The sequence below is a fragment of the Budorcas taxicolor genome, chromosome 11 (assembly GCF_023091745.1).
Source record: "Budorcas taxicolor isolate Tak-1 chromosome 11, Takin1.1, whole genome shotgun sequence".
NCBI classification, from domain to species: domain Eukaryota; kingdom Metazoa; phylum Chordata; class Mammalia; order Artiodactyla; family Bovidae; genus Budorcas; species Budorcas taxicolor.
In genome coordinates, this window is record NC_068920.1 from 25,631,161 (window position 1) to 25,644,981 (window position 13,821).

Here is a 13,821-nt window from a genome sequence, read left to right on the forward strand (position 1 = left end):
ATACCAAGAATGAGCCAGATGTGAGGAATTAGCTTAATTTGTAAAACTGAAACTCTACCAGAAGAAATTTAAGTTCATAAAAACATTACGATGCTAAAACCCAAAATTTAGGTAGATAATAGGTTAGGGTCTGGTATATAGACATTCAAAATTCTCCATTAATTAGTGCATCAGGCACTCCAGGACCACCCTCACTGAAGTCTTTCTCTATTTCTCAACCTGCAGGTACCAGCATGGAGAAAGAGACAGCTCTACTCCACAGGCAGTGGAACCCTATTATATGTCCTCCTGGTTTTCCTTAAGAAGCAGTCCATGCAGCAGATTTCCTCTATCCCATCCAATCCTGCTGTCTCCCAACGGTCAACAGTCATTCTGCAATTCCCATGGCTCCAGCTTCCAGCTTCCGTGGACACCAGTGGACTTACAACCCTGTCCGAGGTATGAAAGGCTGCAGCATGGCTTGTCTATGTGGTTCTCACTCTGTTCAGACTGTGACAGATTAGTTAGTTCACTCCCCAACAGCTTCAAATGCCTCCCCCTTCCCAGGGGATGGCCATGGACGCGGGAATCTCTCCCCTGCGCTTCAGCTCCTTCTCCCCCAGGTGCAGGCTGGTCCCACTTGCTCTGCTCCTTCTTTTCCCTTCCTCCTTGTCCCTTCTTTCCTTTGTCCTACCGAGTTCTGTATGGATCGTGATATTCCTTCTCAGTAGTCAGGAAGTCCTGCCAGTGCTCACCTGGTCTTCTGTGGGAACTGCTGCATCTTTAGACGTTCTTGATGCATCAGTGGAGAGAGGTGTACTCCACTTCCACCTACCCCTCTGTCATCTTGTCCACCCTGATTTGTACATGTATTAAAAACAAAAGAAGTTTCCCTTTCTATTACGTAACACTGTCATCACCATACACGTTTAACTTTTGTTTTTTGAGGAGAACACAGGTAAGTTCCACTCTCTTCAGTTCAGTCATTCATTCAGTGGTGTGCGACTCTGTGTGACCCCATGGGCTCTGGCAACACAGGCTTCCCTGTCCATAAACAACTCCCAGAGCTTGTTCAATCTCATGATTAGATCTCATGATAGATCATGAAGTTCAAACTTAGATCCTCAGACATTATTAATTTTTTATACACAAAAATATTTAACCTTTAAAAATCTCTCCCTATTTGTCCTACCCTCCAGTCTTTGGCAATCATTTTTCTACTCTGAGTTCCATCTTTTTTTTTGAAATTCCTTATACTTGACTTCCTATGATATTTGTCTTTCTCTGATAGTTCACTTGGCATAGTATCCTCCAGTTTCATCCGTGTTGCCAGAAATGGAAGGATTTCTTTCTTTTCCTAATGGCTAAGTAATATTTTCCTATATATGTCACATCACATTGTTCTAATCCATTCATCTGTTGAAAGATTGTTGTTTCTATTACAAGGCTACTGTGAATAATGCTGCAATGAACATGGGAATACAGATCTCTCTTTGAGACAATGATTTCATTTCCTTGACTATATATCCAGAAGTGGGATAATGGATCACATAACTGTTCTCTTTTAAATTTCTTGAGGAAACTCCACAGCATGTTTCTGTGGGAGTTGCACCAGTATACCTCCTTACCAACAATGCATAAGCACTCCTTTTCTCCACATCCTCAATAACATTTGTCTTTTCTTACATTTTTGGTACTACCCTTTCCAACAGGTATGAGGTGATATCTCTTGTGCTTTTGATCTGCATTTCCTTTGATTATTAGTGATGCTGAGCATCTTGTCATATACCGCTTGATCATCTACATGTCTTATTTGTGGGAAAATATCTATTCTTTAAAGATGTAGCATGCATTATGTTTACTATATTCCAATATATGAAACTCAGTTGCCGACCTATCAATCAACAATGAACTATCAGAAAGTGGAATAAAGAAAACAATCCCATTTACTATAGCATCAAAGAAAAGATAAAACACTTAGAAATAAACTTAAGCAAGGTGTTGAAAAATTTTATACAAAACCTTTAAGACTTTGATAAGAGAAATTTAAAAAGAGTTAAATATAGATGGGTCTGCCAAGAACAGTTTCCCTTTTCTGAATCACTGTAGCAAAATCAAACCCTCTTATTTTTTGTAGACTCTTGTCTGATTGAATCCCATCCTGACAAAGTTGGCACACACCTCCACACACAGGTGTGTACACAGAATTTGAAAAGTGAAATGAGCCAATTTACATTGTGGCTAACAATTGCTCTTTGGTCTGCCCCTCTTTCTCTCCAATTTTATGTACTCTTCCTCATGTTCTACTGGGTAGAATGTGGGAAATGGGTAGCTCAAACACACACATTAAAAGTTGTGGGGATAAAGTTGACTCCATTACAAATTAAAGTTACACTGCTGGTTCAGCAGTAAAGAACCCACCTGCCAATGCAGGAGACCCGGGGTTGATTTCCTGAGTGATGAAGATCGCCTGGACAAGGAAATGGCAACCCATTCTGTATTCACGCCAGGGAAATCCCATGGACAGTGGAGCCTGGTTGGTTACGGTCCATGGGGTTGCAAAAGAATCAGGCACAAATTAGTGAATAAATAACACAATCAGGGAAGTCTTTTCCCCATCATTCCCTCTTTCTGGCCACTGCTGAATATGATTTAAAAACAGGAGATTTGGAGTTGCATTTGAAAATCAGAAACATATATTATTTTTCCAATTGAAGGAGAAATCTGTACACTTAGTCCATAAATGTTTAAAATCTTAGAACTTCATTAAGTTGTGATGACTACAGTGAGACAGTCAAGGTTGAGAAATAGAAGCTCAGCCTTCTCTCTCCAGCAAGACAGCTGCCAGATGACTCTGTGCTGTGAGCTTGTTCTCTTGGCCTCTGTTCTGCTCGTCTCCTGCATGCAGAGCAAGAAAACTTAAAAAGCTATTAGGGTTTGGGGGGCTCAGATACTCAATGGCAACCATTTTCCTCAATCCTACAAAGAAAACAATTTTTTTTGGGGGGGGGGAATGTAAGGAAAGGTTTATGGACCTTTGGGTTTATAAAACCATCCGGTGCTTTGTGGTTTGCAGGCTGGTTGCTTTGAGAGTTCAAAGCTTGGACTAACCACACCACTACTGCTACTACTCCCTCCTCCTAGTTCAATTTCGTTTCTACATTGATACCTAAGAAGCTAGTCTTTTAAACTTATTGGACAACTTGTAAAAATCAGTAGGATTTAGGAGAATGTACCTTTTGCTTTTTAAGGGCATTTTTATTGTTTGACCCTTCTTGTGGGAGCACTGTGTAATTTGGATTTTGTTTTAGCAGTTGGTGACTTTGACCCCTCTCACTAAAGTGTTTAGGCTGAGGAGGACTCAAAAGAGCTTTCTGATGGGATTTTTACAACCTCTTCCAAGCTAGAGTAGTTCTCCTCTCAGCATAGCAAACCCATATATAGAAATGGTTTCCAGCCTCTATGAGAGTTTTCTGGTGGAGCAACTCAGATCAAAGGCTTGATATTTGAAAAATGCACATTCACATTGCAGAGCAAAAAAAAAAAATGTTATGCAAGTCAATAATATCACTTCAATGTGACTCAAGTGTGTTCTCAATTTCAAAAGAAAATGGAGAAAATGAGAACAGGGTGTATAAGTTTTCTCTGCCTAATTCTATTGTAACTGAGCTGAAATCTCAAATATGCCTTACTTCTAGTGAGGGGTTCCAAAGGTCTCTGGGTGTAGGGCAATCTGCTTATTAATTGCCTGTACCTGTGATAATCTTGTACACTTAGATTACAAGAGTGTACTTTTATCCACCTCACACTTTTAGAATGCAAATTAGCTACACTTTATTAAAGAAATAGCGTTTTAAGGAAGAATATAAAATGAGAAACAGATAATCTGGATTAGCCCTTCAGATACCGTTAGTGGAGATCAGTGGAGAAAGAATTCCAGAAAGAATGAAGGGATGGAGCCAAAGAAAAAATAATCCCCAGTTGTGGATGTGACTGGTGATAGAAGCAAAGTCTGATGCTATAAAGAGCAATATTACACAGGAACCTGGAATGTTAGGTCTATTAATCAAGGCAAATTGGAAGTGGTCAAACAGGAGATGGAAAGAGTGAATGTCGACATTCTAGGAATCATAAACTAAAATGGACTGGAAAGGGTGAATTTGACTCAGATGACCATTATGTCTAATACTGTGGGCAGGAATCACTTAGAAGAATTGGAGTAGCCATCATCCTCAACAAAAGAGTCCGACGTGCAGTACTTGGATGCAGTCTCAAAAATGACAGAATGATCTCTGTCGTTTCCAAGGCAAACTATTCAATATCGCAGTAATGCAAGTCTATGCCCCAACCAGTAACGCTGAAGAAGCTGAAGTTGAATGGTTTTATGAAGACCTACAAGACCTTTTAGAACTAACACCCAAAAAAGATGTCTTTTTCATTATAGGGGACTGGACTGTAAAAGTAGGAAGTCAAGAAAAACCTGGAGTAACAGGCAAATTTGGCCTTGGAATACAGAATGAGGCAAGGCAAAGGCTAATAGCGTTTTACCAAGAGAACGCACTGTTCATAGCAAACACCCTCTTCCAACAACACAAAAGAAGACTCTACATATGGACATCACCAGATGATCAACACTGAAATCAGATTGATTATATTAATAGCCAAAGATGAAGAAGCTCTATACAGTCAGCAAAAACAAGACTGGGGGCTGACTGTGGCTCAGATCATGAGCTCCTTTTTGCCAAATTCAGACGTAAATTGAAGAAAGTAGGGAAAACAACTAGGCCATTCAGGTATGACCTAAATCAAATCCTTATGATTATACAGTGGAAGTGAGAAATAGATTTAAGGGCCTAGATCTGATAGATAGAGTGCCTGATGAAATATGGACGGAGGTTCCTGACATTGTGCAGGAGATAGGGATCAAGACCATCCCCATGGAAAAGAAATGCAAAAGAGAAAAATGATTGTCTGGGGAAGGCTTACAAATAGCTGTGAAAGAAGAGAAGTGAAAAGCAAAGTAAAGTGGAAAGATATAAGCATCTGGATGCAGAGATGTAAAGAATAGCAGGAAGAGATAAGAAAGCCTTCCAGGGTGATCAATGCAAAGAAATAGAGGAAAACAACAGAATGGGGAAGACTAGAGATCTCTTCAAGAAAATTAGAGATACCAATGGAACATTTCATGCAAAAATGGGCTCAATAAAGGACAGAGATGGTATGGACCTAACAGAAGCAGAAGATATTAGGAAGAGGTGGCAAGAATACACAGAAGAACTGTTCAAAGAAGATCTTCAGGACCAAGATAATCATGATGGTGTGTTCACTCATCTAGAGCCAGACATCCTGGAATAAGAAGTCAAGTGGACCTTGGAAAGCATCACTACGAACAAAGCTAGTGGGGGTGATGGAATTCCAGTGGAGCTATTTCAGATCCTGAAAGATGATGCTGTGGAAGTGCTGCACTCAATATGCCAGCAAATTTGAAAAACTCAGCAGTGGCAACAGGACTAGAAAAGGTCAGTCTTCATTCTGATCCCAAAGAAAGGCAATGCCAAAGAATGCTCAAACTACCACACAATTGCACTCATCTCACATGCTCCTAAAGTAATGTTCAATATTCTCCAAGCCAGGCTTCAGCAATATGTGAACCGTGAACTTCCAGATGTTCATGCTGGTTTTAGAAAAGGCAGCGGAACCAGAGATCAATTTGCCAGCATCTGCTGGATCATTGAAAAAGCAAGAGAGTTCCAGAAAAACATCTATTTCTGCTTTATTGACTATGCCAAAGCCTTTGACTGTGTGGATCACAATAAACTGGAAAATTCTTCAAGAGATGGGATATCAGACCACTTGACCTGCCTCTTGACAAACTTATATGCAGTTCAGGAAGCAACAGTTAGAACTGGACATGGAACAGTAGACTGATTCCAAATAGGAAAAAGAGGACATCAAGGCTGTATATTGTCTGTCACCAAGCTTATTTAACTTATAGGCAGAGTACATCATGAGAAAAGCTGGGATAGAAGAAGCACAGCTGGAATCAAGATTGCTGGGAGAAATATCAATAACCTCAGATATGCAGATGACACCACCCTTATGGCAGAAAGTGAAGAGGAACTAAAAAGCCTCTTGATGAAAGTGAAAGAGGAGAGTGAAAAAGTTGTCTTAAAGCTCAACATTCAGAAAACGAAGATCATGGCATCTGGTCCCATCACTTCATGGGAAATAGATGGGGAAACAGTGGTAAGAGTGTCAGACTTTATTTTTTGGGCTCCAAAATCACTGCAGATGGTGACTGCAGCCATGAAATTAAAAGATGCTTACTCCTTGGAAGAAATGTTATGACCAACCTAGATAGCATATTGAAAAGCAGAGACATTACTTTGCCAACAAAGTTCCGTCTAGTCAAGGCTATGGTTTTTCCATTGATCATGTATGGATGTGAGAGTTGGACTGTGAAGAAAGCTGAGTGCCAAAGAATTGATGCTTTTGAAGTGTGGTGTTGGAGAAGACTCCTGCGAGTCCCTTGGACTGCAAGGAGATCCAACCAGTCCATTCTAAAAGAGATCAGCCCTGGGTGTTCTTTGGAAGGAATGATGCTAAAGCTGAAGCTCCAGCACTTTGGCCACCTGATGAGAAGAATTGACTCATTGGAAAAGACTCTGATGCTGGTAGGGATTGGGGGCTGGAGGAAAAGGGGACGATAGAGGCTGAGGTGACTGGATGACATCACCGTCTCAATGGATGTGAGTTTGAGTGAATTCCAGGAGTTGGTCATGGACAGGGAGGCCTGGCGTGCTGCGATTCATGGGGTCGTAAGGAGTCGGACATGACTCTGCTACTGAACTGAACTGAACTGAGTCCCAGAAAATTAGTTGCATTCATAGGATTTTTTACTGTTGTTGTTTTACTATTTGTGGATTACCCATTTTATGGGTGTCTGTCATTATCCTAGTGGAGTATAATTATATCTTCAGAGTACACAACATTTTAGGGATAGGGCTCTCTATTTTTTTCTTTGCATGCTCAACATGCTTTATGATAACAATAGAAAAAGTCATCTGAGTTCATGTATGCACGCAAATGTTTTAACGTATTATATCGGTGCTTACTTGACATTGTATCTTGCATACATTATTTGACTTGCTAGAAACTAAATATTAACTAATATTACTATTAATTTAATATTAATATTAAACACTGTGATGAAAATTAACACTCCCGACAACGCTTTGTTTCCCCATCATCTTTCCTGAAATGATGATGATGCACTATAATATTGTAGAAGTCTATGTTCAGAATGTAAAGCTCAAAACATGAGACTAGAGACTGAATCTTGAGTTCTGATCTGTTCCTTAACTTTGCCTTAACCCGTTAGACATTATGTCATCAGTTAGGCAATGCAACATTTTTCCTTTCACAACAGTAGCTCTTATTTTGCTTCTCAAACTCTGATAAATCTACTTGTTTGCATCCTCTTTCCAACACAGTGCTAACATGTCAAAGTTCCTATGTAGACTGAGATGAAAACTGAATTGTGCATCTTAAATGATACTACATAGTCATGTGTTTGGAAAATGGGGAGACCCCAGATTGAGCAGATACGATACACAGATATTTGTCTAAACTGGTTCTGGATCTGACTCATCTGTGACTGAATCTTGGTTACCAACGTGTGTTTCATTTCTACTTAAATTCTGAAAGGACTTAGGAGATTTTAATCAGATTCTTTTAATTTACTTTTAGTTAATCCCCTTAGAAACAATTTATAGACTAAGAGAAACCTCCCAGCACTTTGTGAATAAGATTGCATCTCCTAAAACGGTTACTTCTTGTATTTCTCAGTGACTGATTGGTGTAAGAAAGCAGGCTGACTTGGGCTGCTTTCTTTCCTACTGTTTTGTAGTCAGTATAAAAGCAAAGGGCTCTGTAAGCATAGTTGAGTGAATACACAGCTAGAGGCTCAAGATTTTAGAGTCACCCTTTGCTTACTCACTTCTCCTTTCCTGTCCTCATATCATATCTGTCACCAGTTTTCTGAGATGGTTCCTCCAGAGAGTGTGAGTTTCCATCTGACTCGGATGTGAAATGCACTGAAAATAGTTTTGAGCTTTGACAGACGTGTCAACTTCAGTTTTTCTAACTAGCAGCACCAAATAAACTCTGACATGGGGATTACTGACCTCATGTCTGCCAACTGGTTGATCCATGGTTGCCATCACCATTTAGAAAAGTAGATTTGAAAATGTCACATGATGTGAGTTTCAGTTGCAAATTTGGGAATCTTCTATCCATCTGTTGTCATAACTGAGAAATTTAGAAAATGTCTGAAACTGTATATATGCACTTTTATATACTGTTTTATATATAGATATATATAAACTTAAATATGTTTATATATATATATATATTGCTAAGTTTATTGTATTAAATACTTTTTACCTTTATCAAGAAAGGGCAAAACAAATTCATTCTTTCATGTTATTGTGTTTGGTCTTTCCTCTTAACCTTCTGAATCAAGTTCTAGTTTTCACTCTAAATTGAGTGGAATCCACACCAAGTTTGTTTTCTCCCCCAGCTTATTAAATACTTCGTCATGGGGTCATCTTCATGTATTTTCTCACCTCTAAATTTCACCAGAGAAAACCCACAATTTGCCCCAAAACCATCATGAGAGTCTGCCAGCCTTGGCCTTTTGATCATTTGTTTGAGAGTTTTATACTAACCATGCATTTCTGGGTAAGTAGGCACACATATCCATGCTTTCCTGCAATATTATGGCAGAAGCCTTGGTCAGTGGTTTTCATTGGGAGTGGGGAAGCTATATTTTAGTATTAGAGTGATCCCTGGGGCCTGGACAAAATGCAGATTGCAGAAAAGAAGACATGACCATTCCAAGAACTTTGGCCTTTGACCTAGAATTATATCCTAATGGGTCTATGGCTGAATTTCCAAGTGATTCTTAGCACAATAAAACTGATGAACATGAGTTCTTCTGAAATGTTTACATTATGGTTTCTTAACCGCATGTGAACACCACTGAAGCATTTATAAATAATCTTTGGATTCTCAAAGTTCACAAACATTTATCTGACCTTGAAAAAGGGCACAGGCAAAGTATATGGAAATCTGAATCTGGAATAACTGAATTAAATGAGATAATGTATGTGATAATTCTCTGTGACTTGTAACTACAACACTAATATTGATCATTGGTATGTACAGGTTGATTGTTTTCTTTAGGTTCCATGGAATAAGATTTAGGTTCGGTCAGATTATTTGGTTGCTGTATGTGTCATGCTGCTGCTGCTGCTAAGTCGCTTCAGTCATCCGACTCTGTGCGACCCCATAGACGACAGCCCACCAGGATCCCCCGTCCCTGGGATTCTCCAGGCAAGAACACTGGAGAGGGTGGCCATTTCCTTCTCCAATGCGTGAAAGTGAAAAGTGAAAGTGAAGTCACTCAGTCATGTCTGACTCTTAGCAACCACAAGGACTGCAGCCTACCAGGCTCCTCTGTCCATGGGATTTTCCAGGCAAGAGTATTAGAGTGGGGTGCCATTGCCTTCTCCAGTATATGTCATAGTGAAAGATAAATTGAATTAGGTTCAGATAACTGATTCTGTTCTTGCTTTGGTATACCAGTTGTCTGTTGGTTCTACAATACTTTTACTCCTATTTCTAGAAATGTTTCTTTATTCTGTTTTCTGTCTGTCTCTTTCTCTTAGAAATCATCTATTCCTCACCTGAGTCTATGTTTTGGGGGTGGGGCTGACCCTATTTCCTCACTCCAGGAATGGCCACCTGTCTTGATCTGAGCACTTGAGATTCACCTAATTTGTTCATGGTGGGCTTATGAGTAGTGGTAACTTAACTATACTTGCCTCTGGGACTTTTCTAGAGCTTTTGGGATGAGTAAAGATACAGCTTCTAGTAGCTGCATTTTCTGTTCTGTCAGGACAGCCTGCCTGTCAACCTGGAGCTAGGGAGAGGGTGGAGAGAAGAGACACATTCCTGATAAGAAAGGTTGGACTCTGCCTCCTCCCATTCTCCAAGTCAGTCCCACTGAACTCCCTGCTCTGTGGTCCAAAGAACATCTCCATCTTTTTGTCTGTTTAATTTGCTTCAGGGAAGCTTCTGTTTCTGGCAAAGGAATGTTCTGGTTTCTTTCCACTGTCATTCACTGGCTGGCTATTGGTTGTGTTACCTTGAACTTGATAGTAATGTTTCTTCAGGTTCAGTGTTTTCATGTGTAAAAATAAATTGTAGCATTTAGAAATCAAACAAATTAAACAGTATACTGAAATGACAATATTTGAGAGTGTTATCAAGTTATGGGAGTTGGTTGCTATTAAATGAGTTGCTTTCAGCCTAGATCCAAAGAAATGGGAGAAGGAGGCATCTGTGGAACTTAAACAGAGTCCTGCAGAGGGCGACACCTTGAAGACACTGTAATTGTATCTGGAAAATTTAAGAGGAGGGAGCCAGGGGAATAAGTTCATGGATCTCATTCTGTTTCCTTCCATCCATCTCCTTCCAGGGCTTCCCATTTGTTGATTGCAACAGGAAGACAGAATGTGAGGAGGCCTGTTGATGTGGTCCCTAGGCCATCCCACAGAGGCCATAAACATGGTGGAGAAGGAAGAAAGTATATCCAGAAGGGCAAAGAGAAGGAATCTGGCATGGCAGATAATCTTGGACTTGTCTTCCAGTTCTAAAATTAAATGAGAATGAATAAAAATCTAGGAGGACGTGACATTGGGATTCGTTTGGATTAATGTACACATATGAGTGAGAAAAGAGAAGGGAAATCTTACATTGCTCCCCCCTCTTTTCTGCACATTTAATATCTCAGTTCATTAAAAGCATGCCTAATTAGGCCAATGATGTTTTACTGTTTTGAATGACATGGCAAAAGAGTTAGGTAATTTACTACTTAAATTAGACAATAAATTGATTCCAATTATTCTTGAAAGTTGATTTTAAAAATTAGTACTTTGAGTGTTGATTTTGTAAATAGATTTAGAAAAGTTCATTTCTTTTGTACGCAGTAAAGTTGAATAGCTTTAAGTTACTCAACTAACATGTGCTTAAAAAAAAAAATCAGAAAAGTAGGCTCACAGATGTGGAGAAGGACCTAGTGGTTAGTAGTGGGTGGGGGGTTATTTAGTGATGCTGAGTGTCCAAGCTATTGGATATAAGGTAAGCTGAAGGATGTTTTGTACAACATGATTAATATGGCCAATGTTTTGTAGTAAATGTAAGTAGAAAGCAACCTTTAAATATTGTATATATTGTTTTAAAAAGCAGAAGGCAGACAATCATTTATTTTTAAAAACTAACCACTAAACAGAGGCCTAGTGTTTCATCTGGCTTCTCGACTAAAGAGGTAGGAATTTGTCTAATTGCTTGAGAAAGCCTGACCATGTCAGGCTGATTGCAAGACAACAAAGTATGTATAAAACCACATATACCATTCTTTGTGAGTGATTTAAAGAATGTTCAAGAGTAAGTTTTTCTCCATACAAATTTTCCCCACTTATTTAATTCCTGAGTAACAGAGCTATTGTAATGTCACAAATGAATATTTAGACTTGTTGTTGTTTAGTCCTAAATCGTGTCCAATTATTTGCGACTCTACAGACTGTGGCATTAGACACCCCTGTCTTTCAGAATATTCAGAGAGAATAATTCTTTATAAAGATATGGAGGTCTTAAAAATTTAGAAAAAAAGCCCATTCAACTCTGATTGTTTTGTTAGAACTGCATCCTTGTAGACACGAAGTCTAAATGTTTGCGTGTTAACCTATAATAAAGAAACATCACCCTCCTCCTTGGTGATAGTGATGGTCTGTGTCTATAGTCAGGGAAGTAAAACAGGCTTCTACTGTTGTGCGATGGTTCTCCTGTGCCTTGACCACCAGAGAGGTCTGTGTGTGGCCATCTCCATCTATGCGTACCTTGTCTGTGGTTCAACCGCAGTTCTTTAGCACCCCTACCAAGAACTTTGTCTTGGCCACTGGAGGAGCAAACTGCAGAGTCTCAAGATTTTATTCCATCCCAAAGAGTTTCATCAGAAAGGTATACTCCAATAGGAGTAAAAACAGACTCCCTGAAAAGAATACAAACCATGATCAAGATCATGGTCTTGAACGTCTTCATAAATTTAAGAGAAAAATCTCACGAAATGGATTGATATATATTTTCAAATAACATTTTTTATTGGCTGACAGAACATAAAGGTGAAGCATTCATAATCTGGAAGTCACACTGTAGACTCTTTCCACATACTCAGCTTCCTGCCACATTCCTTTCTATTTGCATTGGTGAACTGGAGTCTTTGCATCCAATGGTAGAGTGCAAAATAAGGGATTTGACCCAGAAAAAAATTCAACCTCCCATCACTTGTAAGAAGTGTGAATTATTATTTCACTAAAGATAGAGTGATAGATTTTTTGAGTTTCATCTATGCACTAGGAGGTATAAGAGATGCTTAATGTAGTCTACAATGTCACATTTATATTTTTATTCACATGATCATACATGGCAGGGATGACTCTCTAGTCATTTTATAGCTAGAAAACGTCTTTCTCTCTTGCTTTGCTTATCCCTCCTACATATTAGACTTTGTTGTAAGTTTTGAACATTCTTTTACTTAAATCGTTTAAAGATTTATTTTCTTTCCAGACCTTCTACCACAAACTGTTCCATCAATCTCCAGAGTGATCCCCAGCCCCTGACCAAGATCCCTGAAATCCCCTTCTGCTCACTCTAATAATGGCTCCGTTCTTCAGCGGGATTTTGTTTTAAAAATACAATATAATCATGTCTCTGCTCCCTAAACCCTTGGATGGCTACCCTTTTCCCTAGAGAGAACCTACTTTTCTTCCTGCTGTTCCTGGGTCTCTCCTGGATCTGGCCCTTGCCTGGGCTTCAGCTCCACTCCTGCCCCATTCCCTCCTCTCTCCAGTCCAGCTACATCACACCTGACCAGTTCCCTGAACATACCATGGTCCTGCACTATCTTCCTTGCCTTGATTTGCTCTGCCAAGAACGTTTTTTCCTATAGTTTGTTCAGCTTCCTCCCATGTATCTTTTAGATTTTTACCTTCTGTGTCAGTTCCTTGGACAGTGACTCCTAACCCATTAGACTAGGAGCTGAGTTCCCTTGCTCTCTGCTCCCACAGGATGAATCCTTCCTGTTTCCCCATCTCTTCATGTTTGCGATTACTTGTTCAGATACCTGTCTTTTCTGCTAGAAAATAATCTTAATGAAATCAGTGACCTCACCTGTCCCATTTATCAAAGTATTTTTTTTCTGTAATGTAGAATCTGGTGCTGGGGAGGCATTCAGTAAACCATTGTCAAATACATAAAGATTTTTAAGAACACAGAAGACTGGAGAGGTTGAATCACCTGCCCAGAGTCATACAAGTTATACCTCTGGCCACACCTGAATAAGAACCCACTTGTGTTTATCAAGAGAATCCAGCTTTCCCTCCATTTGAGTGTTACCTTGAGAAAGGGCTGGTATAACTAGGAAGGTTCATTTATACTTTTTCCTGTTTTCTGCTCTGGGAACAGTATTTTGGATGCAGTTTTATATAATGAATAGTTCTAAGATAGTTGTGATAATAGAACATACACTTTAAGAGTATTTTAAAATTATAGATGCCTGCTTAGTGATACCTGAGAAGGCAATGGCAACCCACTCCAGTAAGAGTCGGGCACGACTGAGCCACTTTACTGTCACTTTTCACTTTAATGCATTGGAGAAGGAAATGGCAACCCACTCCAGTGTTCTTGCCTGGAGAATCCCAGGGATCGGAGAGCCTGGTG

The 13,821-nt window shown here is 39.5% G+C and overlaps 1 pseudogene; it reads left to right on the forward strand.

The window, feature by feature from the left end:
• The first annotated feature begins 280 nt into the window (after positions 1-280).
• The window catches only part of LOC128056799 (placental prolactin-related protein 3-like), a 28,411-nt pseudogene continuing 14,870 nt past the window's right edge, over positions 281-13,821 (forward strand).